Here is a 27,823-nt window from a genome sequence, read left to right as displayed (position 1 = left end):
TTAGTACAGGTGCCAGGGCTTGCCCATGGTGCTCTTGATGTATAAAGCCCAGACATTCTGCCGATTCTTCCTGAGCAATGATACCAGGAAATTGACAGCCAAGTAGGTATTGTACACAAGCTCATCATCTGCCATCTTCATAGGTGGCCAACAGCCACTGCCAGACACAGCACCTTCTTCATCTGGAATTAGATCATGGGCTTCACTTCATCAACTCTGGCCACCATGTAGGTCAGCAAGGAAGGGAAATTGCCAGCCTTATTCAGGCCAGGATACAGGATTCATGGGATCTGCCTGATCAGAGATTCTGAAGCCAGAAAGGCATCATACTTCTTGGCCAGCTTCTTGACTAATTTTTTATTCTTGAGTTTCTTCAGCAGCTCAATGTCCGTGTGGGGAATATCCACAGCCTTGGCCTCATCACAGTACTGCTGGTTTCCCCAAACACATACAGAGAGCTTGAGGTGGGGAGTGGACTCAAGCCTGATGGTGCCCAAGAAGTGTTGGTCCTTCCATGGGTCATAGTTCTTCAAGATGATCTGCAACTCCACCGTCTCCAAAAACTTCCCACACTTAGGCTGGTTCCCATGCAGGACTTCCAGCACCGCTTAGAACAGGGCACTTCAGGAAACTGCTGCTCATGTTGCCTTGTGCCACAATAACCAGAAAAGAGAGCTGGAAGTTTGGATTAAGGCAAGGAAATGATTTTTGTTTGACCTGAGCTTTTATTAATGTCAACACAGTCTCTGTGTGCTGATCTTTGAGTCTGGATATTTTAAGAATCTTTCACAGAGCAATACAAGTATGATAACACACAAATGACTTTGCAGTACTAATAACATTCAGTGTGTGTTGTAACCAAGAGTGTTTAGATCTTTATAGACATTCTCTCTTCAATTTTCAAAGCACCACGAGGTGGACAGGAAAGGTATTCTCACCTTTGTTTTACAGATCAGGGTGCTGAGAAGCATCAAAGCTAAGAAACTAGCTCCAAGTGAAAGCACTAGTATTAAGTACACCAACAGCCCCACCCAAGTCTCCTGTTTCCACCCCAAAGTGCTTTTTATCACCCTTACATGCTTCCGAATGTCTCAGAGGAGTCATTCCCATCTTTCTCAGCAAACAAAAAGCTCTAAAAGAACCAGGGTATGTGGGGAAAGATATGAGTTGGAACATCCCAGATTCTCACTCCCTTTTACATTCAAGCCATTTGTCTAAGAAGCAACTTGTGCTCTCTTTCCAGTGACCTGATTCCAACTAACAAGAGAATTACAGTTCTGTTTCACAGCATTATGTTTTATAATTTTTCATTTTGAAAGCTTTCTCCATGGTCAGGTATAAGCCTGGTGGTAAATAGATGATGTATTTCTCTGTGTCTTCTTAAAGGTGGTCCCATTCAATGCATTTCCCAGCGGCTCATTACCCAAGAGAGACTGGAAGGCTGGCGGCTTGTATGACCTCATTTTCAGGATGCACTGCTGTCTAACCCATTAGCTATCTAAGCCATCTCGTTGTAAGACTAACTCCGGGCATGGGTTAGAGGCAGGCAGGCTGTATTAGGCAGCTGCATCCTACCAGTACATGTGCAGGTTAGGAAACCAACAGGTCAGTGCTAGGTGGGTCTGAGCAGATGGCATCTTTGGCAGAGCTTATGGCAGGAATCTATAAAATGCTTGGTAATTGGTTCCAGCAGGATTTTCTGGGGTAGGTGTCTAAGGGTTGAAATAGCCAAGGCTCTCATTTCTCTGTGCTTGTTCCAGCAAGAGCCAGCACTGTCAGAATCAAAGCTTGCTCTGTATCAAAAGGTGCTCTGTCTTTTAGTAACTTATTTTTATCACTTGCCATTAGTTTTCAAAGAGCGATTCCTTTTATTCTTACCCTTTACATTCCTCCTTTGCTCTTGAAACTTGTTATGCTTTATACCTGAGGACAAAAGCAGCTGGAAATGAGTCGTTTCCACTCTTCCACATCCCTCCTTTTCAGACATAAAACACAAAAAATGTTAAAGCTCTGTGAGTTGTTGTCACAGGAGTGTGATGGTGATGATTCCTTTGGTTGTAATTATAACAACACAAGGGTGTGATGACACACACGCACACACACACACATATACTCCCACAAATATATGTTCCATGTAAGTAATACCTTCTAAAATGATTGCCAGTAGATAACACATAACCTTTTCAAGAAGAAGAAAAGACATTTTAAATGGGGCATTTTCAATACCTCTTCAACATCTCTGAAGAAGATTTTGTCAAAAAGATTGAGAGTCAGCCTAAAAGCATCCTTCTACACATGTACATACTCCAAAAATCTGCCTCATTGTGTAGCTGTTTAATCTCTTACATATTCATAAAAAGCACTATTGTCCTACTTCAGGGAATTTTCTTTGCTTCATTAAATTCCTGTATGTCACAGCTGAAAGGGAACAGATCAACCATCTTGTTTTTCACACAAGGAAACTACAGCCCAGAGGGAAAGTGACTTTGCCAAGGCCACGCTTTGGTGGCAGCTGGGCTTTGGATCTCAATCCAGTTCTTTTTCCATCAGACCAGACTACTTCTTAGGGACTAGAGTCTGAAACAATTCATTCCTTCCTTGAAAACTTACTGGACCTAGATAAGGCTGTGGGGAAGATACAAAAAGAATAAGAAAAGAGCTAGTCCTTGAGGGCTACTCAATTCTTAATTTTTTTATTATGTAAAGACAGACACTAAGTAATAAATACTTTGTGTTATATTAAAAATTTAAAGTTGTATTTTTCTTTCCTATGTTTGTTGTTGTTAGAGAAGACAAACATTTAATATCCCTATAGATAACACCCATAGTGTACCTACTGTTGAAACAAAATGAAGGGCTTTGAAGGCCAGAAAAGATTAATTTGACATCTTAGAAAGTTTGCAAAAATTAAAAAAAAAAAAACACTTTCACATTCTATTTGGAAATTTACCACTAAATTCACTAAATCTCATTCAAGTGTCTTCCATTTTATAATTCCATTATATCTTAAAATATATGGACATTAAATGTTAACAGATTTAACTTGCCATGTTGCTTCCTGTTCCAATGTATGGAAAAATAGAATGCGTTAAGCCCATTAAATTTAGGGAAAAAAGGATAGAGGTAGCAAGTTTTTCTTTCTTCTCTCTTTTTGCATTTTTTAAGTCTCTTATAAATAGACATGCTTTCATTGTTAGAGACGATGTCCAAAGCCTTGCAAAATGGAGCCATTCATTCTCCTCAGCCCTGGCAAACAGAGACCGCCAATGGAGTCAGGTTTGAAAGACATATCTTGTGACTTCCCTTTTATCTGTATACGCCACGTTTTGATCATCTGTAGTTTCAGCTTCACTTTTGAGTGGCCTCGGGTTCAGGGAGATACGCAGAGCATTAAATTCAAAACGGGAACAGAATCTGAATAGGCCTTAGGTGACTGACACATAACCTAGGGATGCAATCTATTTCACTGTGGGAAAAAAAAAAAAATGGCACTCACTCTATCTCCAGGCTCTCTGAAGGTTTCCACGTGAATAAAATCTGGCTGCTGAGTACTTGTGATAGCTGGTGACCTGCAGGAAAAGCTTACATATAAATGCATTTTTCCCTGTACATGCTTTGCTTTTTTTCTCTTTCTTGCTGTCATGGCCCTTTACCATCCTCACAGCCTTTCCTTTTTTGATTAGAATAATAATAATAGTGACTATTCATTAAATATTTGCTCCGTGCTGGACACTGCTAAAACACAGCATTTCACTAAACTGCACATCAAGTATACAAGAGAAATATTTGTCTTTCAATTTCGAAAAAAAAGCTTAAGTAATTTAACCAATGTCCCTTAAGTAGCAGAGTGGTGGATTCAGATTCCAATGTTCATGCGCATAATCACTATGCTGGTGCAATAGTAACAGCTAAAGCTTTTTTAGGTTTTCCACACCAAATTTAAATCCCAAATTGGGATTTAAATCCCAAGTTGGCTTTCTACTGTAACAGATGTTTTAAGGATGCCTCATCCACCTGGTGGGTTCAGAGTAATATTAAATGCACCTAAGTAAAATCCAAATAATTTTAGGAAAAATCCTAGAACACACTTGAATTTATTTTCTTTTTTTTTTAATTTTTTTATTTTAACATTTATTTATTTTTGAGACAGACAGAGACAGCATGAACAGGGGAGGGTCAGAGAGAGAGGGAGACACAGAATCTGAAACAGGCTCCAGGCTCTGAACTGTCAGCACAGAGCCCAACGCAGGGCTCAAACTCACAGACTGCGAGATCATGACCTGAGCCGGAGTCAGACGCTTAACCGACTGAGCCACCCAGGTGCCCCTTGAATTTATTTTCTATTACTGTGTAACAAGTTACAAATTTAGCAGCTTACAACAACACAGGTTTATTTTCTCATCATTTCCAGGGGTCAGTAGTCTGGCACATTTTAGTTGGGTCCTCTGGTCAGGGTCTCATAAGGCTCAAATCAAGGTGTCAGCTAGATATGTCTTCATCTAGAATCCCAACTAGGAAATGGTTTCTTACAAGCTCCCTCAGGTCGTTGGCAGAATTAATTTCCCTGTAGTTGTAGGACTGAGGTTCCCACTGTCTTATTGGCTATCCACCAAGGAACACTCTCACCTCCTACAGGCTACTCTCGTGTCCTTGCTGTATGGTGCCCCTCCATCTCAGCAATGGAGAACATACCTCACAGATATTCTACCTGCCACAGTAATCACCACTTATTTCTTCATCTAGCCTATTATTTTCTTCCATTATTTGAAGAGCCAGTAAATATTAAAGAAGAAAATTTAACCATAATGGAATGTTTACTCATAGATTTCAAAGAAAAAGGTAGATTTGAACCCATGAGTGGTGAAGAGAGCCTTTCTCTCCTGATTCTTCAGTCATAGCCTTGTATGTACATTATCCAACATGATTTCATCTTCCTGAACATGCCTCTAGGCCCACTACAAGGATCAGCCTCAGATGAACCTGAATGCTCCTCTTGTGAAAGACAACAAGAAAATGTCTGTGTTGGGAAATCAGTACCCCTATCATTTGTTACTTGTCCATGTTTTACATCAATCCCAGGGCACATCCACTGGGAAAGTCTTTACCTCTCCCATTTGCTGATAGAAGCGTTTTACGGAAGATCACATTTTTTAAGGTATATGATTTTAGAATAAAATAACAAATTGTTATGTCTGTATTTAGCTATGTTTTTATTTCAAGCTGAATTTTAAAGAATGGATTTTTCAACAGTTATCCTATCAATTTACTTCATAAGTTCAAAGAATGGGGCCATTGTCTCCTGATAGAGCTAAGACCCCAATTATGCCAAAATCTATGCTAACACGCTATCTTTACTATTTTCCTCAATCTTTGAATGTTGCATTTATTTTTCTACGTAACATGAGATATATTTGGTATGAAAAGTTCTTTTAATGAGAAAGAACTAGAATATGCCTTAAAGATCTAGAGTCTTGGGGTGCCTGGGAGGCTCAGTTGATTAAGCGACCAACTTCAGTTCAGCTCATGATCTTGTGGCTGATGAGTTAGAGCCCCTTGTCGGGTTCTGTGCTGACAGCTCAGAGCCTGGAGCCTGCTTCGGATTCTGTGTCTCCCTCTTTCTCTGCCCCTCCCCAGCTCTCTCTCTCTCTCTCTCTCTCTCTCTCAAAACTAAACATTAAAAAAAATTTTTTTAAAGATCTAGAGTCTCAAATGTATCTAATCTGTTTGATCTGTTTAGAAAGTTTGAGAACCTGTTAGTAAAATCTAATTTAAAAAAAAAAAGTGTATAAACTGGGGGTCAAGAAACCTGGATTTTATTTCTGGTTATTATCAGTTACCTCAGCTATAAACAAAAAGGGTTAATTTAGATAGCCTCCAGGGGTTAAATGCAAATTATCTCTTTGGAATGCACCATGCAGTACTGCTGGATAACCAAATGTCAGCCCTCAACACTCAGTCTACTTTAGGCTTCTCCATCCATGAGAATGATCTTCAGACCCAACAAGGATAGAATAAATGTTGTAAGAGGGATTGGAAGCTTGAGACAGAGAGATTTTCAGAGAACTTCTGTCTGGTCTAGATGGGTTTAAGTCTCAGGCCTTGATGAGTAACATCCTGGAACATGGAAAGAACTTGCAGACAAGGTCCCTGATCCACTGCCTAGGCTGGAGCTCTGACAATAGGCAAATACTGTTCTAATATTTTTCAAAACTAGAAATTCTATAGGTTTATATATTTCTATTTTATTTATAGATTTATATAATCTTTATGATTTTTACATATATTATAAGTAGATTTATATACTATATTCATATGGGTTATATAGATTAATATCTACAGATATTAATCCTATAAACTGCAGATAGACTCTAGGATTAGTTCCCAAAAAGATGGTTTGGGAAGGCTTAGGAAAGGAAGCTTGGATCACTAGGAGCTGGTATGGATTCAGAATAAGAACAATTATTGACTGGCTGATCATATTTCTTTTGCAGATTGGGTTACTAGATTGATAAGGAAAGAATATATAGTCAAATCTTGCCTCTGTGTAAGAAGAGTCCTGGAGAAGGGTGGGATGAATCTAGATTAGGAGAAGGGTAGTGAATAGACAAAGAAAAAGAAAGAGCCTGAGAAAGATAGGAACAGGGAGGGGGACACTGGTAGAAGTGGAATAAGTAGAAGACAAGAAGAGAGAAGACTCAGCCCTAGAGAACAGGAGCATAAGAACAGCTCCCTCTGCAGAAGAAGAGACCATGTGACTTTTCCCAGCCCCAGAACCAAGATGGCAACAAGAAGGAAGTCCCACTCTCTCAACTGGTGGGAGACCCACTAGTTTTCCCAAATGGAGGTGTCGGTCCTGGCACCTGGGCTTGGAGCACTCAGGGCTCAGGATGCGAATCACACTCAGGGAGAGGAGAGGCACTTTTAGAGACTTCAGGAACCAACACAGCCTGAGGAGCTACTCAGCTGTGGGCCAGGCTGCAGGCAGCAATCAACGCTGTGGTACCTGGGTCTCCAGTAGAACGCCTTTGGGCTTAACGGAAGAACAGAGCACTTTTTTATCTGAAGACACACATTCCCATTCGTACCCTTCAGGAAGTGTAAAGCCCCTCAGCAAAATGAGGAAGGACAAGGTTTCTGAAGCCCTGCCTAGGACTGAATCCCTGCTCTTCTGTTTGCTAGCTGACCTTCTGCATGTTACTTATCTCCCCCCTCAGCTTCACACTATCCACGGCTATCCACACTGTGCCATCCATGACACAGTGATACTAAAATACCTCCCTAATAAGGATGTCCAGAGAATTAAATGACAGTTATCTAAAGTGCTTAATATTAGATATTATTAATATAGTAACACATTAGCTCAAGCTGATGGTGTCTGAGGAATCTTTAATAAAGTCTCTCATGACATATTTGTGGACAAGACAGAGAAATGAGGAATAGGCATAAATACAATTTTGTGACTTGTAACAGGTTAAGTGACCAAGCAAAAGAGTGCAAATTAATTTAAGCATATTCAGTCTGGAGAATTACTGTGAATTACAAAAGACCTCCTGAGAGTCTTTAAAGTCTTCCCAAATTGCAGGTCATTTCTTTGATGCTCAGAGACAAATAAATGACAAGAAATTCCATAGACCTTCCTTTTAATATTCTGCAAAACGTTACTTAGAGTAACTTACTAAATTGGTTATTGAAGTTTCCTAAAATTTGATATTCACAAGCTAACTAAAATGAGCCCATTACTAAACTTACTGAAGGAGCTCATTCATCATTCTCCAGCAGGCCTAGAGCTGGCTAATACGGGGATATACTGAAGCATGTGTATCACCTGAGCACATGTGCAAATTTCTGAAATGTTGCATCTTTATTACTGCGTCATCAGGCATATCCTGACTTGGCCGTAGTTTTCAAGTGCTGATATATATTGAGTCAATTGATATATCACATTACATGTTAACAAATACCCATCCATCATCAGTCACTTCATGAATGTTCTCTTTATGTCCTGGGTCCCCGAGATTTCTCCAGAGGACACAGACCCCCTGCTCCAGGAGATCCCTCTAGTACAACTGCTCACTTTCCAACACCTCATGTACCTTGGACTCAGAAAACAGGGTGGGCATTTTCTTTGCTCCAGTATCTCTCCAAGACCGTGATTTATCTATCTTGAATAAAATTCCAAGCAGATTCCATTAGGGCACCTGCCTTCTGGCTCTATCACCCTGAACCCTCTGCATCTTCCCACCCTTCACCTATTATCTCCCTTCACTTCTTCTTGATTCCTTGTGGACTCTGGCATCTGATTCACAGTCTTCCTCTTTGCACAAGACCTGTCATCACCTTGGAAGATTGCAATGTTCGTGTGGATAACCCAGTCACAACCCTAGTCTTTCACTTCCTTCATCTCCTCAATTCCATCTCTGAAATTTAAATTCTTCCTGACTACAACCACCTCTCCATCCAAATTTCTCTCTGTCTTGCTCCTGTATTCCCAGCACCTCATAAAGGCCTCCAATTCTTCCCAGTATAGCAACATCTCCTTACCTCTGCCATCTTCTGTGTCTAACTGAGGCTCCATGTCCCCTGCTTCAGCTACCCTCTCATTGTATTAGTTTCCTGTGGCTGCTATAACAAATACTACAAACTTGGAGTCTTAGAAGAAGAGAAATTTATTATCTCACAGTTTCAGAGGCAGAAATCTGAAATCAAGGTACCACACTCCCTCCAGAGGCTCTGGAAGAGCATCTGCTCAGTGCTTCTCTCCTTGTTTCTGGTGCTCCAGGCCTTCCTTGACTTGTAGCTATATAACTCCAATCTCTGCCTTCATCTTCATACTGCCTTCTCTCCTGCATTCATATCAAAGTTTCCTCTGCCCCTCTCTTATAAAGATACATGTGATGACACCAGGGCCCACCTGGATAATCCAAGATAAACATCTCATTTCAAGACACTTACCCACATTTTTGCCATATAACATAATATGTACAGATTTGGGGGATTAGGAAGTGAATACGTTTTGTAGGACGCTTTTTTTTCAGCCTACTATGTTCATCAATATTCTCAACATCTTTGCCTCCCTGGTCCTTCTCTGCTATCCAGAAAAGCATCTACCTTCTTGTCATCCCAATCTGGGCCATTGATTTTTGCTGAACAATATCACACACTCTCATGGCTAGATGCCGCTATAAATTTACAGTCTCCAATCCAGGAAACCAGATCTGTCATTTCCCTTTTGGATTAGGCCATACTATACAGTGAAGTCCAGAGTTATAAATGGGCAAGAATGAAAGCTTGGATTGAGTTTGAAGTTATTTTTACTTTGATTTATTCCCACAAGCAGTACAAAAGATACAGGTAATGTCCATTACATATGGGCAAACATGGTTCCTACTTACTTCCTTTTACCTCATAAAGGCATACCAGCATTATGGTCTCAGCAGCTTATGTAGAAGGAAAAGACCACAGGGCTAGAGGACCAAAGAACTATGGACTCGCTGCCTTTCATATGTCCAATGAGGTCAGCACCTAAAACAATTTATATTACCATATAAAGCTGTCTGAGGAAACTCCACAGGAAGCCATGTCACCCAGACCCAATGTCTGTGCTCTGAGTCTTATCTCTGCTGTAGTAACACAGGAGTCTGGGAGTTTTCCATTTCTGCTCCCCTAGAGGCTTTCTCATTATGCTCAGAATAAAATCCAAACCCCTTGGCAGGAGTATGTTTTATTCCTTTCAAGCCTCTTCTTTCATCTCTCAGCACTCCCCACCATTAACATTTAAATACTTTGAGTCCTGTACAGATATTTATTTTTCTCTTTCACTTCTGAGTCTTGGCACTTGCTAATCTCCTTGCCTGGAATGCCATTCTCCCCTCCCCCCCACCCCCTGCTTACTCCCATCATTCATCAGAAGCCAGGCCCAGCTCCAGGCTTCCCAGAAGCCCCACCTAACCCCCTGTTCCTCTCTAGTCTCACGGTCACCATCACCACTACCACCCCAGGCTGGTTTAGGTACCCCTCTTTGTCTAACTAAAGCCCTACTCTTTTCCCTGCCATAGCCTTTTTCACACCATTATCTCATTAACCATATTTATAGTAATCTGTCCTATTATGCTCTACAGGCCTTGCAGGCAGATGTATGAATTCCCAGCACCTAGCACAGTGCTTGACACATAATGAGTGCTCAATAAATATTGGATGAATAAATTGGTATAATTTCATCAGTATGAATCATCTGTAGGGTTTAGAAGCCAAAGTTGTTCACTATTCACACAAAATGAAATACCAAGAGTGAGGAAGGAATTAGTTCAACTGTACTCCGTAGTGGTCAGACTGACCATATTTCATGTTTGGGCACCACCCTTCAAAAAGGACATGAATACCAGAATGTGTCTGGCAAAGCCCAAACAGAAAAGTGAAGGGTTGGAAAGCATGAAAGCAGAGGAACAGCTGGAGAAACTAATGGTGTTTACTGTGGAGAAGGGAAGATTCAGGAGCTGCCTACATGAAGGCAGTCTTCACTACTTGAGATGATGCTATGTGGCTACAATGGAACTGAACTGTTTCAGAACTTCCTTCCAGTCATGAATGGAATGGCTGCTTTCCTCAGATAGGAATGGACTGCCTTGCTGGAGAGGGATTCATGGGCCCAAACATGCAGGAATTGGGGTTGTAGAAGAGTTGAGAGCATCACGGGAATGGTCACACTAAATGTTTTCTGCAGACCCTCCAACCCTGGCATTCCAAGTCTCAAATTAATTAGCATGTCAGGCACTTTGCTACTTAGCAGTTCTGGAACATCCTCAGCTCTATCGTGCTGCCTGAGAGTACATGGTGTTGACAAATGCACTCCCAGCCAGGCCAATCTCTGTTCATTGAGTGGAGACAATTCCAGCCAAATCTTTCAGCATGGTTGGATTTTTTCTCCCTTCCAACTGTCTGTCAGTGATTACAAAATTGTATATTTTGCTTTGTAAGACTGTAACAAACTGCCTTAAGAGGGATGCAAATGAACAAACAAAAAGCAACTAGTTTTCCTCAGAAGCCCTAGGATAAGATTCTGACCACTTCCACAGCTGATAGCATGCTTTCTTGTTTGTATATAACATCATCATTATTCTTCAGCTGACATGTTTGATTTATGATGCTTAATATCTTTGAAGTAATGCACTTGGTAATTTTAGTCACTCTATTGATTTTCATAAAACTACTTTATTCACTATGAAGCCACCACTAAAGCCAGTGAATCATGCACTCTCTATCTCCAGCTGTTTGGGTGGTAATATGAATATTCAAACAGGGCTTTTTGCCAGCTTTGGACACCATTTATTCTGGGACTATATCTTTAATTTCCCTAATGAGTCTATCCATTAATAACTGGGTGTTGCTAACCAATCCATACAAACTTGTTTTTAACTATCTCTAGTATTTTATGTACGTCAAAGATTCCAAATAAAAATGATCATATGGAGCAAGGAAAGAATTGGCTTACTTTCCAAAGCACACATATAATTATTAACTATGTTACGAAGGGAAGGTCAAAATGGCTAAGAGAAGAAAATGATAAAACAGACACTGACATCTAGCCTCTCTCTGATAGAGGCGATAATCCTTGCTTCAGGTAAGTTTTCTTGATGGGTTTCCAAGGTACTAAGTTGTTGGTTTTTGGTTTCCTTTTATCCATGTGTGTGTTTTCCCTGTGAGGCACATAAACTGCTTTTAAAAGTGGTCATTTTACTCATACTTAATGGGCCTGGTGCATTTGCTGCTCTCTGTCCTGTAATGTGCTTTGCTTACCACCATCAATATTCAAACACAGTCTTAAGGACTGGGCAGAACAGGTCATTGATCAGTACTGCTAAGTGAAGATTACTGGATCCCTATGGTTATGTTACAGAAATCCTGTCCAGGTTAAGCATTTTCCAGTCTCTGCAGCTTCACTCAAAGCTTGCTGATTTGTTTTGCTCTGCAGTGCCGTGAATAGAGCCATGCATTAGGAGTCAGAGGTTGAGGTTTGCTTCCAGCTCTGCCACTGACCAGCAGAGCAATAATGATAAAGCCAACACTCTGTAAAACAGAGATAATAATTCTTGTATCTACCTCACCAAATCATTATGAGAATTAAGTAATACAGATAAACAAAAGCACTTGATAAGTAATATCACTGATCAAACAAATGGTATCATCCAAGATGACTATGAGGAACTAGTTCATATTATTCATAGTAGCTAATAAAAAATGTTGTGCATACACAAGGGAGAAAAAGTTTTCACATGTAAACACATATAGGTCTATGTTAAGTTTAAAGAAATTTTATGCAATTTAAAGCACAAATTGGGTCATAAAATAGAGCAGCCTAATATGAGACCTTCATAAGCACAGAATTCGAGAAGATTCTCCCAGATTGTGCTAATGACAAATATGGCAATATGTGTATATAACTACACACAAGCAAAAACATAGAAGGGGCAGGATCAAAATGGGAGTATTCTCCAGATGAATTTAACAGTCTCATTACACTGTGACATTGGATTGTTTACTTGTCCATTTCTCACACTTGTTTGTGAACTCCATGAAGGCAATGATCCTGTTTTACTTATCCTTGGTCCCTGGAAAGTGTAGTTTCCTAGGCTACCTGTGAACAGAATCACCTGACTCTGTGTTTAATGATATGAAGAGGTGTGCATAACCCCAAACTACAGTCTTAGGGGAAGGGCAGCCAAATGTAGTGAAGGTCAGACTGGGATACTAGAATATGCTGATGGACATCTGGGTCCACTGAGATGGCAGAATTCCCAGCCCTCTCCCAAACCTCAAACTCTCTAGTGGTAGGCTCTAAGAATCCCTATTTTTTATTGAAGTGTAGCTGACAAAATATTATACTAGTTTTAGTAATCTTCGACAAAGGAGGCAAGAATATGCAACTGGGAAAAGACAGACTCTTCAATAAATGGTGTTGGGAAAACTGGACAGCTACATGCAAAAGAATGAAAGTAGATCATTTTCTTACGCCATACACAAAATTGAACTCAAAATGGATTAAAAACTTAAATGTGAGACTGGAAACCATAAAACTACAAGAAGTAAACATAGTAAGCGCTCTGATCAGTCTTAGCAACATATTTATGGATCTCTCTCCTCAGGCAAGGGCAACAAAAGCAAAAATGAACAAAGGGGACTACATCAAACCAAAAAGCTTTCTTTTTTTAAAGACCACTCTCACCAACCCTGAAGTTTGAGAAGCACGTTGGAGAGTATGTTTTAGAGGCTATTGTAGTCAATTTCCAAACAACTGAACAGCCACCTTAGTAGAGTGAGCACAGAAGAAAGGGAAAGACTTAGGCTGAGAATAGCTCCCACTTCCTACCAGTAGCACAACCTGGGGTGAGTTACATAGGTCTCATTTGTAAAATGGGAATGACAAGGACCTTGTCACAAAGTTGTTGGAAAGGGCAAAGAGAAAACTATGTACGAAAGTGCTACATACGTGACAAGAGTTAGAGCAAATGCAGGTGCAGTTGTTTTTGATTGTTTGTGGTGTGGCTCTCGGAGCCTTCACTGGCTGGCAGAGAAAGGCCAGCCATGAAACACTGCAAATCTGTGAGATCAGATCTGCTTACAGCTGTGTGACAGCACTTGCAAGTTCCTCTCACCCATACATCCTCCTCTTGAGTCTCAGTATTAAGAATTGGACCCTTCTTATTAATATTTCATTAAAAACATAAGATTAAGGTTTATCATAACATCAACAATATGTATTTACTAAGAATTACCTGCCAGACACTTTATGTACATTATTGGCTTTACTCCTCAAAAACAAAAACTTAAGACATGGTATTATCGTCATCTTTATCCCCTTTTTAGAGAAGACAAAAACAGGGGCACCTGGGCGGCTCAGTTGGTTGAGTGTCTGATGTCAGCTCAGGTCATAATCTCACGGTTCGTGGGTTCGAGCCCTACATCAGGCTTGCTGCTGTCAGCCTGTCAACATGGAGCCCGCTTCGATCTGTCTCCCTCTCTCTGTCCCTCCCCCACTTGTGCTCTCCCCAAAATAAATAAATATTAAAAATTAAAAAAAATTAAAAAGGGAAGAAAAAAACAAGGCACAGAGAAATGAAGAACTGGTCAAAAGTACGCTTTCAGTAGGCGGTGATGCCAGGGCTTGACCCCAGAGACTGAGCTCATCAGTACATGATATCACTCATCAGCCTGAGAAAAGTATCCTGTGCACCTTCCTTCCCTATTTCCTCTAAAACACATAGACAACCAAGGCACAGAAAAAATGCATGGACTAGTCCCTTATCAGCCTGGCCAACTTTCTTCCCACAGCACTGAGCTGACAGCTACAACTGTGCAACTCTTCTCTCTCTCTCTCTCTCTCTCTCTCTCTCTCTCTCTCTCTCTCTTTTCTTAATTTAGACTGTGGTTGCATACAAGAGTCATAAAAATCTGGTCTTGATTGTATTAGTCCTACTTTAGGGACTCATCGATATGCATTCACAAAAGAAAATTACTAGAGATTCCATTATGAGTTGTGGAGGTAGGATGTGACACCTTGAGTGCAGGAAATCACTGGAGTGTGAGCCTCTGGATGACATGAGCTAGGAGCTGAAAACTGGGCATTTCTCAAGGAGAAAGCTGTAAGTTCTTCTACTGCTAGATATAAAGATACAGAGCTTTAAGATCCCATAAGACTATTTCAGTATCTAATTAGGTTTCTCAAGAGTGACTAAAGGTACTGACACATTTTCTCTTCTTCTAAATGGCAAAGTCTTATTCATCATTATTGATAAATACCCAAAGGCATTATTCATAGGCCCATCCAGCAGTCAGTGATGGCAACCCAGGTGTCAGGAGGCTGGGAGTGCAATTTTTCCTGAACCAGAAGAATGGAGACAAGCCTGGAAAGTAGAGCAGAGCAGAAGATAGGCCCAGGATTAGACCACTCCAATAACAAAGTAAGAAGCCCATAGCACAGTTTTTAAATGGCTGAGTCAAGGTAGTATTTTTACTTTCTTTTCTTAAAGCAATAAGGAGTCTGAGACACAGAAATGCAAATTTTATATTCAGTGAAACTAAAAGGTGTATACCACCCCAAACTATAGTACTAAAGGAAGAGCAGTCAGATGTGGTGAAGGTCAAGACGGGCACTGAAAGATGCTAAGATTAAATGCCCATGGCTGCAGAGCTCAAACCAAAGGAGAATGCACAATTCCATAAGGTGAGTAGCACCATCTGAGAGGCAAAATCAACCACCTCTTACATGGAATAACAAGGAAGGAAGGGTGTGTATGGGAGGGTGACAGGAGCTTACACAGAGCTGAGTTGGCACAAAGGAAAATTCGGGAGAGTAGGAATGAGGAAAGAATCATATAGATAGGCTACAAATATAGGAAGTAATGGGTCAGGGAGACAAGATGAAGAAGAGATACCGCGTGAAGAGGAGCCTTGCAGCTGCCAATATCAATGAAGAAGAGAAATCAAGACCAAAGCAATTCATACGTATAATTCTATAACATGAGAATTCCTGAAACATGGAATTATGAAAGTGTTGCCATGAGACAGATGGAATTGCGAGCAAGTATATCAGCATGGATTCATAAATTTATCAGGAAGGAATTGTTGTTGTAAAGTGGGAGCTCAAGCAGAGATACAAGAACTGAGATAAAGCATGGTGAGACAATAAAAGGAGTGGCAGCATTCAAAAAAGATGAGCAAAATAAAATCATTACAAAAATGAGGCCACGCTGAGAGCAGCCCAAAAGATAACAGACATTGCTAAATCTACCAGAAAGGTAATCGAGAACAGGGTTGAGAAATAGAAGCAAATACATGGAAATGAAGAATAAAAAGTAATTACAAACAAAATAATAAATATAGAAGACAGAAAAAGGAGATCTAACATAGTTCTCTCCTGCCCAGCCAAAAGTGTATTTGTTTTCAACTGAAATAACAAAACAGGAAAAATTCTTAAAGATACAATTCAAGAACACTTTTTCAAAATGAAAGCCAAATTTGAAACTGCATGTAAAAGTGCGTGCCATTTTCCACCAAAAAAACACAAAAAGTGACACAAAACTGTCAATCCTGTGACATATCTTGGTAATGTTTCTGGACTTCAAAGATAATTAAAGAATTATTTGGACATCAAGGCAAAACCTTTAATTCATCTATTAAAGGAAAGAAATAGTTTGGTCTGAGATCCTAGAAAATGGTATAATTTTCCAAATGCCCCCAAAATACTAAAGAAATAACATATGACCCAAGAATTTATACTCAACAAACTATTTTCCAGGGGAAAAAATCTCAGGAAATATAGCTGCTATGAGTACCTGCTGAAGAAATTATTAGAGGACACATTTTAGCCCAACAAAAGATGACAAAACTAAAAAAAAAAAAAAAAAAAAAAAAAAAAAAAAAAAAAAAAAAAAAAAAAAAATGACAAAACTATGAAGACAGACAGTAAACTCTAAATGTAACTATAGGAATAAAACTAAAACACATCTAGGGATTATGGTTGAAGAACAGAATCTAAACACTATTAATATGGACAATATTACCATGATATAGCTAAGGCAACTTGGGAGGAAAAGAGAAATGAATAATGAGAGATAATGTAGTACAGACAATTCCTCATCTTTCCTCATCTTTTATAGATGTGAATAAAAATATCCATCAAAGATAGTAAATCAATAAGAACAGGTGTAAATGTATTATAAGTAAATGCAAACTAAACCTATATCATCAACAAAAAGGGTGGTGGCAAAAGAGGAAAGAATGGAGAAGATTTTAGAAATACAATAATTTTTTGGAAATATAGTAAATTTATCATTTCTCATAATGATAAAAACTAAAGATTAAATATAAATTCCTTGGTAAACTAGGGATAAAGAGAATTTCTGGAATACCATTAAGAGTATATACCCCCAGGGGCCCCTGTGTGGCTCAGTCGGTTGAGCGTCTGTCCAGCTCGGGTCATGATCTCGCAGTTCGTGGGTTTGAGCCCCACATCAGGCTCTGTGCTGACAGCTCAGAGCCTGGAGCCTGCTTCGGATTCTGTGTCTCCCTCTCTGTGCCTCTCCCCTGCTCACACTCTGTCTCTCTCTCTTTCTCTCTCAAAAATAAATAAACATCAAAAAAATTAAATAGTACATACCCCCCCAAAAAAATAGCACATAAATTTTATCCTGGAATGTTGAAAACATTCTCTTTAGGATCAATGATAAGATGACAATACACCTATCACCACTTCTATTCAACATTTAGGACTAGAAAGGAAGAAACAAATCTGTCATTATTTGCAACTGATAATTCTCTGCAGAGAAAACATACAATAATGTAGCAATCTTACTAGGTACTAAACCCATATTAAGAAGCCAGTTGCTTTTCTATTCACCAGCCACATTTAGTTAGAAATGTTTTTTAAAGATACCATTTTCAACAGCAACAAAATATAAAGCATCTAAGGAAAGTTCATCATGAAAAAAGGTGTAAGATTTTATTTTAAACCTTTAAGAAAATATATATATTTAATTTGTACAAGAAGACCCAAAATTTTAAAGATGCCAGCTCTTCCCAGGTGACTTATAGATTAACTGCAATTACATTGAAAATCCTAACAGGATTTTATGGACTCTCAAATTTATATGGAAGAGCAAAACACTAAAAGAATATGGTGGAGGATATGGTCCAATGAGATATGAAGACTTGTCATGAAACAATAGTAATGAGGAGAGTGCTGGTTGGGACAGGCATGGACAAGGTGGCCAATAAGAGAGAACAGAGAGCTCATAGCAGAACCACACATATATGAAAACTTGATTCATGATAGCAAGAGAATTACAGACCAGTGGGAAAAGGAGACTATTCAATAAATTGCACAATAAAAAGTAATGGGCCAATTAGTTACCCATATTGTAAATATAAAATGGAATTCCTACCTCTCACTATAAAAAATTGAATTCCAAGCATATTAAAGACTTCAATACAAAAGGCAGAACTGTAAAACTTTTAGAAAGTGTAAGAACTTTCTATTTTTATATTACATTAAAGCAGGGAAAGATTTTGTAAATAAGTATAAAAGACATAAATCATAAAATTCAGTGTTGATGTATTAAACAAATTTAAAATTAGGAACTTCTGTTGATGGAAAGATGTCTTAAGGAGAGTAGAAAAACAAACGAGAAAATTAGGAACAATTTTTGCAACACATATAATTCACAAAGGACTAATATCAGAGGATTTAAAAAAAATCAGTGCAAAAAAAAAAAAAAAAAAAAAAAAAAGACAACCCAATAGAAACTGGCAAAAGATACTACCTGACATTTCATCAGTGAAGAACCAGGAATGGCCCAGGAACACATGTAAAAAAATTTCAACCTTATTAATAATTAGGGAAATGCAAATTAAAACCACAATGAAACATTATTTCCCCTTCATCTGTTGGAATAAGTTAGAGGTCTAACAATACAAAGTTTTGGCAAGTTATAGAAGTCGGCCCCATACATTGACATTACCCAGTGGATTCAAATATATCTGCACTCATGATCCTGCACCTCCACTCATAGGTAAAGATGCTAAAGATACTATTTTCCCCTGTCGGAGTGGCAAAGGGCAGTAAGTTCAAAGATCCACTACGTTCATGAAGGCATGGAGTAACAAGCTTGCATACTTTCTGGTGGGGCTGTAAACGGCCACAACCCAAATGGACAGCAATTTGTTACTATATTTCTAAATGAAAATATTCTACTCTCTTAGATCCTGCAATGCCACATCTAATAAATAATCACGAATGTGTGAAATTATGTGCAAGAAAGAAAATTATTTCAGCACTGTTTGAAATATCAAAATATTAGAAACAATTTCAATGTCTTTTAGTCTACATGAACTACTATGCAGCCCTTAAAAAGAATAATTGAGCCCAATATGTACTGATATGGAAGAATCTCCAAGACACGTTTTTGTTTTTCTTTTTTTTAGAGAGAAAGAGCATGAGTAGGGGACAGGGACAGAGGGAGAGAAAATCTTTGGGTTTTTTTTTTTGAGAGAGAGAGAGAGAGAGAGAGAGAGAGAAGGTGGGGAGGGACAGAGAGAAAGGGAGAATCTCAAGCAGGCTGCATGCCATCAGTGCAGAGTCTGATGTGGGGCTCAAACTCACAAAACTACGAGATCATGCTCTGAACTGAAACCAAGAGTCCAATGCTCAACCAACTGAGCCCCTATACAGGCGTCCCTACATTCTTAAGTTTTTTAAAAAAGTATATTATGTTCCACTTGTGTTTTTAAAAACATGACTATATATGTATTTGTGTATCAAATATATATATATATATATATATATATATATATATATATATATATGTTTATACACACACACACACACACACACACACACACACATACACACAGAATATCCCTGGAAATACATACAGAAAAGCTGATATGAATAACTGACTTCAGGGATTATTACAAGTAAGTCAGAGGCAAAGTTTAGAGGGTTTTACTTTTCATCGTCTACTCTTTTGTATCTTTTGAATTTTGTGCCATGTATATGTATGACGTATTCAAAAGTAAAGTAATTTTTAAAAGTTTGAAGCCATCATTGCTTATGGTGGACTAGGGAATCTGGAATCAGGGGATCAGTAGAGTAGGAATATACACTGCTTCTCAAGGTCAGAGCCAAGCGGTAAGGCAATGATGAGAAGACCTAAATAGCAAATGTCAGTGTGAGCAGCAAGTCTACAACTGGGGGAAGCTGCAAGGATAAGGAATTCATACTCCATGGGAGTGGAAGGCAGAAGCCATATGGTCTGGCTCTAGGCACCAGCATCATTCAAGTTCTTTATACTGTTAAAAAAAAAATCAACTGAGTAAATTTTAAATATATTACCAGCTTTATTTGATGATTCATTAATCAGGCAGCCTCCCATCTAGCAAATAGAAAGGAGCTCTGAAGAGCTGTACAAAATAAAAGACTTTAATAGGCAGAAGAGGATGGGACAAGGAAGTTATACTAGCTGAATGCTAATTGTTTGTGTCAAGGCCACCTTTCTTGAGGAGATGGCAGAGGTCTACCAGGCAGATTACCTCACGAATACTGACCAGGTAATTCAAGATTGACTGGTTTAAGATTCCCTTCCTGGGGGAGGCTGAAACTTTAATTAAGTTAGGTATTAAGTCTCAGTATTTTTGACACAGAGATTAGCACAAGCAACTCCATTTTGGGACTGTTGTCTCTTTTCTAACAGTATTGAGCCAATACTTTGTCTTAATCAGGAAGCTTTCATATGATTCCAGGATCAGGCATGGGCAAGTCTCCACCTTGGAGATAGATAGCAGGGAAAGGCAGTGGAGAAAACTCAGACTGGCCAGCTGGAATGGAAAAGTAAAGAAGCAGGAAATTGGCCATTGCTAGCAGGCTGCAGAGACATAATTAATTCAGGCAGGGCTTGTTATGTAATCTGAGGGACCTGGTGCAAAATGAAGATGTAGGGTCCCTTGTTCAGTGTGCCATTAAAGGTACTAAAACAAAGCTTTTTCCTTCTGCAGTCTCTCTCTTGACCTATTATGGATTTGCTATGTAATATCATTCTAAGTGAAGAAAAATTAAAATTTTAAATTATTAGCATACATTTTACTATTCATCTCTAGATTGTGTGGTGGCAGTTTAAATGCAAATATAAAAGCATTTAACTCATACGCAGAATTAGTGAAATTACACAATTCATCTTTTGTGGTTCATACATACATAAGTATTTTGTTCTTACAAACAGTAAAATGCTGCACAAAATTAACTCAACTGTTTTATTTCACTTCTTAATACTCACACATTCTACCAACAATCTCTACTTTCAACTTATTGATGATTAAGGAAAGGAACTGTGGGTTGCCCTATCTTTCCCCTTCCTCTGTCATTAATTTCTCTGTAAGTGAAAAGGGAAGTGACATGAGGGAAAAAGGATATGGCTGGGTCCCTTGGTCATTCATGTATTTTAGAATACCACTGCCTTCTTTCTACGCTTGAAGCAAGTTCTAGTTCAAATGGAAAATGTGACCTCTTGGGGCTGTCAGCATTCCCACTTAGTCATATACATAATACACTTACCTATTCCTTTGCATGTCCTGAACTCCCATGTGCAGTGGGTCCACTGGAATTCTGTGCTCATGGAGCATCACAAATGCTGCATGCAGATAAGCATCAAGGAATGGTAGACATGCGTATTACACTGTACACATCTCTGCCTACCTGCGTGCTCCGTTGTCCCATCTGAGTTTGGAGATAAAATTATTAAGAATTTCATGATGAAGACAGAAGAGCTTTAAAGCAGGTACAGGGCCCTTCGGAGTCTGGGCCCTATGTGACCACACAGGTCCCGTAGCCATAAAGTTAACCCTGTATCCAGGACTTTGCTATTAAAGGAGAAACTCTGGGGTGCCTGGGTGGCTCAGTCAGTTAAACGTCTGACTTCAGCTCAGGTCATGATCTCACAGCTTGTGCGTTTGAGCCCCGGGTCAGGCTCTGTGCTGACAGCTCAGAGCCTGGAGCCTGCTTCCGATTCTGTGTCTCCCTCTCTCTCTGCCCCTCCCCCATTCACGTTTTCTCTCTCTCTCTCTCTCTCTCTCTCTCTCTCTCTCTCTCTCTGTCTCTCTTTCTCTCTCTGTCTCTTTCTTTCTTTGTCGCATAAATAAAGATTGGGGTGCCTGGGTGGCTCAGTCGGTTGAACAACAGACTTCAGCTCAGGTCATGATCTTGCAGTTTGTGAGTTCGAACCCCATGTCAGTTTCTGTGCTGCCAGCTCAGAGCCTGGAACATACTTAGGATTCTGTGGCTCCATCTCTCTGCTCCTCCCTTACTCACACTCTGTCTCTCTCTCAAAAATAAATAAAATAAATACATAAATAAACAAACAAACATTAAAACATTTTTTAACTTAAAGGAGAAACTCTGGATAAGCATAGCTGACTATCTTTTGCCAATATTTTGCTTGTCTATTTAATATTATAATTAATGCTTAGGAGGTACATTATTAGAGCCATCATATTGAAAATATGTCTGACTGACAAGTATTATGTTGTAAATTTTGATTTCTCAAGGTTCTATTTATCAGTTCATTATCAACCTGTCTCTATGTGAGAGAACAGAGTGATCTTCTGAGGGCTCTTGGTGACATTGCTACTGAATTCATATGATTATTAATGCAGGATATGAAATTTTCCCCTAAAGGTTTAAGAATGAATTCTTAAGTCTGGAATTATTCTTCAGGGAATAAATTCAAATTGATAAATTCTTGGATTAGTATGCAGTGGAGAAACAAATGGGATTTGGAAGTATGCTTGCTCCCATTGTCAATGTGCTTGTCGAGAATGTCTTGAGTTTTTCTGCATCATTTGTTTTGCTGTGTAAAGAGACCACACTATTGGAAGAAAATGTTTCAATCATTGTGATGCTTGTTCTAGTGAGAACTTTTAAAATATATTTGACTTCCTCTTGCCCCAGAAACAGAGTTGGCTCTATTATAGTGACCAGATGCCCAAGATGGGGAGGAAAGTCTCTCCCTTTTTGACAATTTGTATTGGGTGCAAACATGTCTGAAGAAAATGTCCTTGCAAATGACCTGAGGCAAATCACTTAATTCCTCAAATGTCAAGGAGATAATAACAATAGTATTTAGCTTAAATAAGGTAAGATATGAATAAGGTAAGTTAAGAAAGTTCTAGCACAGTGACTGTGCACAGAAAGTACTTAATAACTATTACTATTTTATAAGCTGTTATTCCGATTGTTTAACTGTTTGTTAAACTGTTAAAAATCATGTTGGAGGTAGAGATGATGACAACCCACATGCTCCTTTTCAGCCATCCATTGCTTTTAGCCAATAAAATCCTGAGGGATATTTATAGCAAAATCCCTTAGGCAAGTCCTCCAGAACTTCACTGTCCTGTCTGTGTTCTGCACTCTATTTAGATAACTCTCCTGGACTTTATCAAAAGGCCTAGATGACTGGCAGGCTGAGTAGCTTATTTTCCAGCCACTTTCCCCAGACCCACAACTGGGCACTACCATAGAAGTTCATTCCTCTAGTGGGACCAGTCACAGTGGTTCCTGGGGACTCCTCTTGTCTTAACCCATATCAGAATTTCTTCCCCTTGGAGGAAGGAAAGTCTAAGTCCCTTAAAATATTAGATTATGTGTCACCATATCAAAAAAAAAAAAAGCTGGAAATAGTATGTCAGCAATATAAAGCATAGAAATCCTTTTCTAGAACATGATACAAGTGCCTTCAGCCCTATATATGGCAACATTTACAATAAAGGTACCAGGACATCTTCTCTGTCTCTAGTTGTGAAGCTAGTCCCAGAAGCTATGGAGAAAGAAGGTCACAGTGTTGAGGACATGGCAATTTTTCAATCAAAAATATGTCATCTGAATTGCATAATCAGCTTAATGATTATTCTTAAAGCATCAGCCCTGTCCTCAATTTCTTAAATAAATGCAAAAGAACTGCAAGCAAATGGGCTGAGGGACCCAGGAAGACTGCCCAAAGGGGACAAGTCAGGAGCCCACGGGAATAAAACTAATTGGAAATCGGATGCACTGTTAAATGACCCATAGATCAAAGAAATCACAAGATCAATAAGAAAATAATTTGAACTGGATGAAAATTAAAACAAAACATACAAAAATGTGTGGAATGCAGCTAAAACAGTGCTTAGAGGGCAATTTATAGCTTAATTTGCTTATATTTGCAACACAACATGCCTAAAGATCAGTGATCTCAGCCTCCTCCTTAAACACTAGAAAACGAAAAGCTAAATATTAAACCAAAAGTACATAGGAGAGAGATAATAAAAATAAAGCAGACATGAAGACACCAGTGAAACCAAAAATAGACAATTAATAGGGAAAATCAACAAAACAGAAATGTGGTTCTTTTAAAAGGTTAACAAAATGAATAAATCCCTCACAAGAAAAAAGAAAGAAAATACAAATTACCAATACCAACACCCAAAATGAAAGCAGGAGCCTAACTATAGGAAATAGTTTAGAATGTTTTAAAAGAATCATAAGGAACTATTATAAACGATTTTATAACAATACATTTGACAATTTATAAATGGGAAAATTCCCTGAAAGACCCAAATTACCAAAATTAACACAATAAGGAATTTTCAAAAACATGACTATCCCTATAACTGTTGAAGAAATTGAATTTAAAATTAAAAACCTACCCACCAAGAAAACTTAGACCCAGATACCTTCACAAGTAAAGAACAGCCAAAATCACTTTGAAAAAGAACATTGCAGAACTTGTACTACCTGATTTAAGAATTAACATAAAGCTAGCATAATCCAGATAGTGTGGTATTGATCTCAAAAATGGCTAAATTAATAAAATGAAATAAAGAATTCAGAAATAGATCCAAGCTTATATAGTCAATCAATTTTTCACATATACTAAACAGTTTAATATAATAATTAGTGACCTTATGAGATAGCTACTTACTTTCAATACCCCATTTGATACCTGAGGAAACTGAGGCACAGAGAGATATATAATTAGCCCAAGGTCACAGTTGGCCAGTGGCACAGCCACGCTTGAAAACCAGAGCACTCTACCCCAAAAATGTGTATTCTTAACCTGCTACACTGTTCTGTTTCTATGACAAGTGTTTCACTATTGAGTCTACATTATAAAACCCTGGGAAAATTTATAATTAAATGTGTAAAGTGATGATATAAATCAAACATATACTATTAATATTTTGAGCTATGTTTAGGGAAGAAATTAGTGAATATTTGGTACTTTATTTATAATGTTTAATGATATATTAGAGTAATTAACAGATAAGCCTAGGGACAACTTAAAATTGATGTTTTTATTTGAAAAATAAATGAGAATTTCCCTAAGATTTTAAGTAGTGTTGGAATATTCAATAAAACTTAAGATCAGGGTAGATCTACCATGGGGCACGGATAATAGGAGTGGTCCTCCCAGCGCAGAGGACTGTTTTATCACAGATATTGTTAGCATGTCAGTACACAGCAATAATAAAAAGCAAACTAATAAACATTTAATTGGTTTTATTATTGTTTTTAAATTCTCTACAGATAATGCACCTTTTTATTGTCTGTGCTCAAATTAGACCACATTTATCATTCCCATTGCTGTATCACTCCTTAAGATCCCATAATTGTAAGTTTGAAGTTTTAGGAGAGTCTGGGTGGCTGAGTCGGTTGAGCTTCCGACTTCAGCTCAGGTCATGATCTCATGGTTTGTGGGTTTGAGCCCTGCTTCAGGTTCTGTGCTGACAGCTCAGAGCCTGGAGCCTGCTTCGGATTCCGTGTTTCTGTCTTTCTCCCTCTGCCCCTGCCCAGCTTGTGCTCTCTCTGTCTCTCTCAAAAATAAATAAAATATTTTTTTAAGAAATAAAGTTTTTTTAGATTTATGAGAATTACTTAGGTACTTGATATCATATGTTTATAGACAACTGAATTTCTTAAAATAAGGAGAACTGGATTTATAAATGCAATTTAAAGTGTATAGGACAAATTAAGTTGTGATATTGTGGTTTCCAGTAAGAAATATATATTTGTTCTTGGTCCTGGGTTCTGGCACAGAGCTCCTAAAACCTTTGGAATTTCTTTTCTTTTTTTTTTTTTAATGTTTATTCATTTTTGAGAGAGAGAGAGCGTGAACAGGGGAGGAGCAGAGAGAGAGGGAGACAGAATCAGAGGCAGGCTCCAGGCTCTGAGCTGTCAGCACAGAGCCCGACGCAGGGCTGGAACTCACAAGCCGCGAGATCATGACCCGAGCCAAAGTCGAGCCAAAGTCGGATGCTCAACCGACCAAGTCACCCAGGCGCCCCAAACCTTTGGAATTTCTTAAGTGAGGAGAACCTCAAAGGTGTCTTTTATTATGTGAGTGAGGTGACTTTTGAAATGCTCCTAGGTGTCTTAAGAAGATGACTGGTCACATGGAACCAACCAAGTGATTAGAGAGTTGGAATTTTCAGTCTCACCCTCAATGACTTCCGTGGAAAGGCAAAGGGGAGAGTGAGTTCCATGGAAAGGCAAAGGGGAGAGTGAGTTCAATCACCAGAGGCTGGTGATTTCAATTAATTGTGACTAGAATGAAGCCCAGAAGTACTAGGTTTGGAGAGCTTCCAGGTTGGTGAACACTTGGAGGTGCCAGGAGAGTGGTGCACCAGGAGAGAGCATAGAAGCTCGCAACCCTTTGCCTGTGCCTTAACCTATGCATCTCTTCATCTGGCTGTTCCTGGGTTATACCCTTTTTCAACAAACCAGTGATCTAGTAAGTAAAGTGTTCCTCTGAGTTCTGTGAGCTGCTCTAGCAAATTAATCAAACCCAAGGAGGGGGTCATTGGGACCTCCAAAGCAGATCAGTCAGAAGCACAGGTAATTACTTGCATCTGGCATCTGAAGGGGCTTGGGGGAGCATTCTTGTGGGGCTGAGCCCTTAACGTGTGAGATCTGATGCTATCTCCTATTAGATGGTGTCAGCTTTGAGATGAATTGCAGGACACCCAACTGGTGTCTGAGAATGGTTTGGTGGGTGTGCAGAAAACTACCACACACACACATCCTCACTGGTGGCCAACTTTTAGCTGTAAACGTTACTTTATAAATGATTGTCAAATTTTTCTAGATTTATAAACAGAAAGCTAAAATTTATGAGTTACACCTAAAGGCTTAAGGACTAAGTGATACAAGGTCTTGTGTGAGCAAAGCCTTTTCTAGGTGATTTTCACACATAAACTCAATTATTCCTCACAAGCCCCTGTTAGTATTCCTAGTCTAGAAATGTGGAAACTAAGCCCAGCTGGGGATAATAGTGGCCCCTTTACAGGTTATGGTGAAGATGAAATGAGTTGATGTGTACAAAGCTAAGTCACTGGTCCAAGGTCCCAGAGTTAGTAAGGGGTAGAACAGAGTCTCAAACATAACACCTCCTGAGCCTAAGCCATTAATTTTTTGAATCTGTAGCTTTAATTAAATTAAATAATAATTTTTAAGACTAAAATTGTCTCTGAAAAAGTCTTCCTTTAACAAAGAGTAACTTCAACCCCATCACCAAACCACTAGTTTCATTCACTTCAACACAGGTACTACCTCCGTAGTCTCATTCATTTTTCTTTTTTTTCTTTCTTCTGTTTTTCTTTTTTGGCAATATTTCAAATTTAATCTTTCCAAAACTGAATTAGCCATTTTCCTTCAAAAATTGCCCTTTATCGTATAGTATCTCCACTTCTACCAAGACTTCCCACTCAGGCACCCCAGCATTACCTTACAGACCCATTCTCAGCTCCTCTTTTACCTTTTTCATTCAGTACTGTCCCTAATTAACAATTGATTCTGCCTCCTAAATCTCTTTCTCATTTTCTCCCGTCTTTTCATTCCTGCTTCCATAGCCTTAGTGAAGGCCCTTACTTTACCAGGTCTATCGCCTGGACCATCGAAGCAGCTTCCTCATTGCTTTTCCTGTTTGTGGTTCTCCAGTCTTCAAAGGGTAGACAAATTTCCTTCCTAGGAAACAAATCTGATTATCTCACTGTCTTGAAAAACTTCTGACAGCTCCATGTTGCTTATGGGACGAGGTTCAGACTCTGAACGTAGCACCCAGAGCCCTTCAGAACTGCCCCAGTCTGCCACTTGGGCCTCTTCCCCTTCCCCAGTCAGTGCTCTGATGACCCTGAAGGGCTCACCAACCTTCAGATGTGCCGCCTTTTCACAGCAGTCTCTGCCTAAAATGTTCATACCCCTCTCTGTCTGTCAAACTCCTAACATTTATTACAAGTCCCAGCAGAG

The 27,823-nt window shown here is 39.0% G+C and overlaps 1 pseudogene; it reads right to left on the bottom strand.

Moving 5' to 3' along the window:
• Positions 1-27,772, bottom strand: LOC132667954 (large ribosomal subunit protein uL1 pseudogene; annotated as a pseudogene).
• Positions 27,773-27,823: the final 51 nt, after the last annotated feature.

The sequence above is a fragment of the Panthera onca genome, chromosome B2 (genome assembly GCF_046562875.1).
Source record: "Panthera onca isolate mPanOnc1 chromosome B2, mPanOnc1 haplotype 2, whole genome shotgun sequence".
In the NCBI taxonomy this organism is placed as follows: domain Eukaryota; kingdom Metazoa; phylum Chordata; class Mammalia; order Carnivora; family Felidae; genus Panthera; species Panthera onca.
The sequence above is the reverse complement of the archived record's forward strand: the minus strand, read 5'-3'. Positions and strand labels throughout refer to the sequence as shown.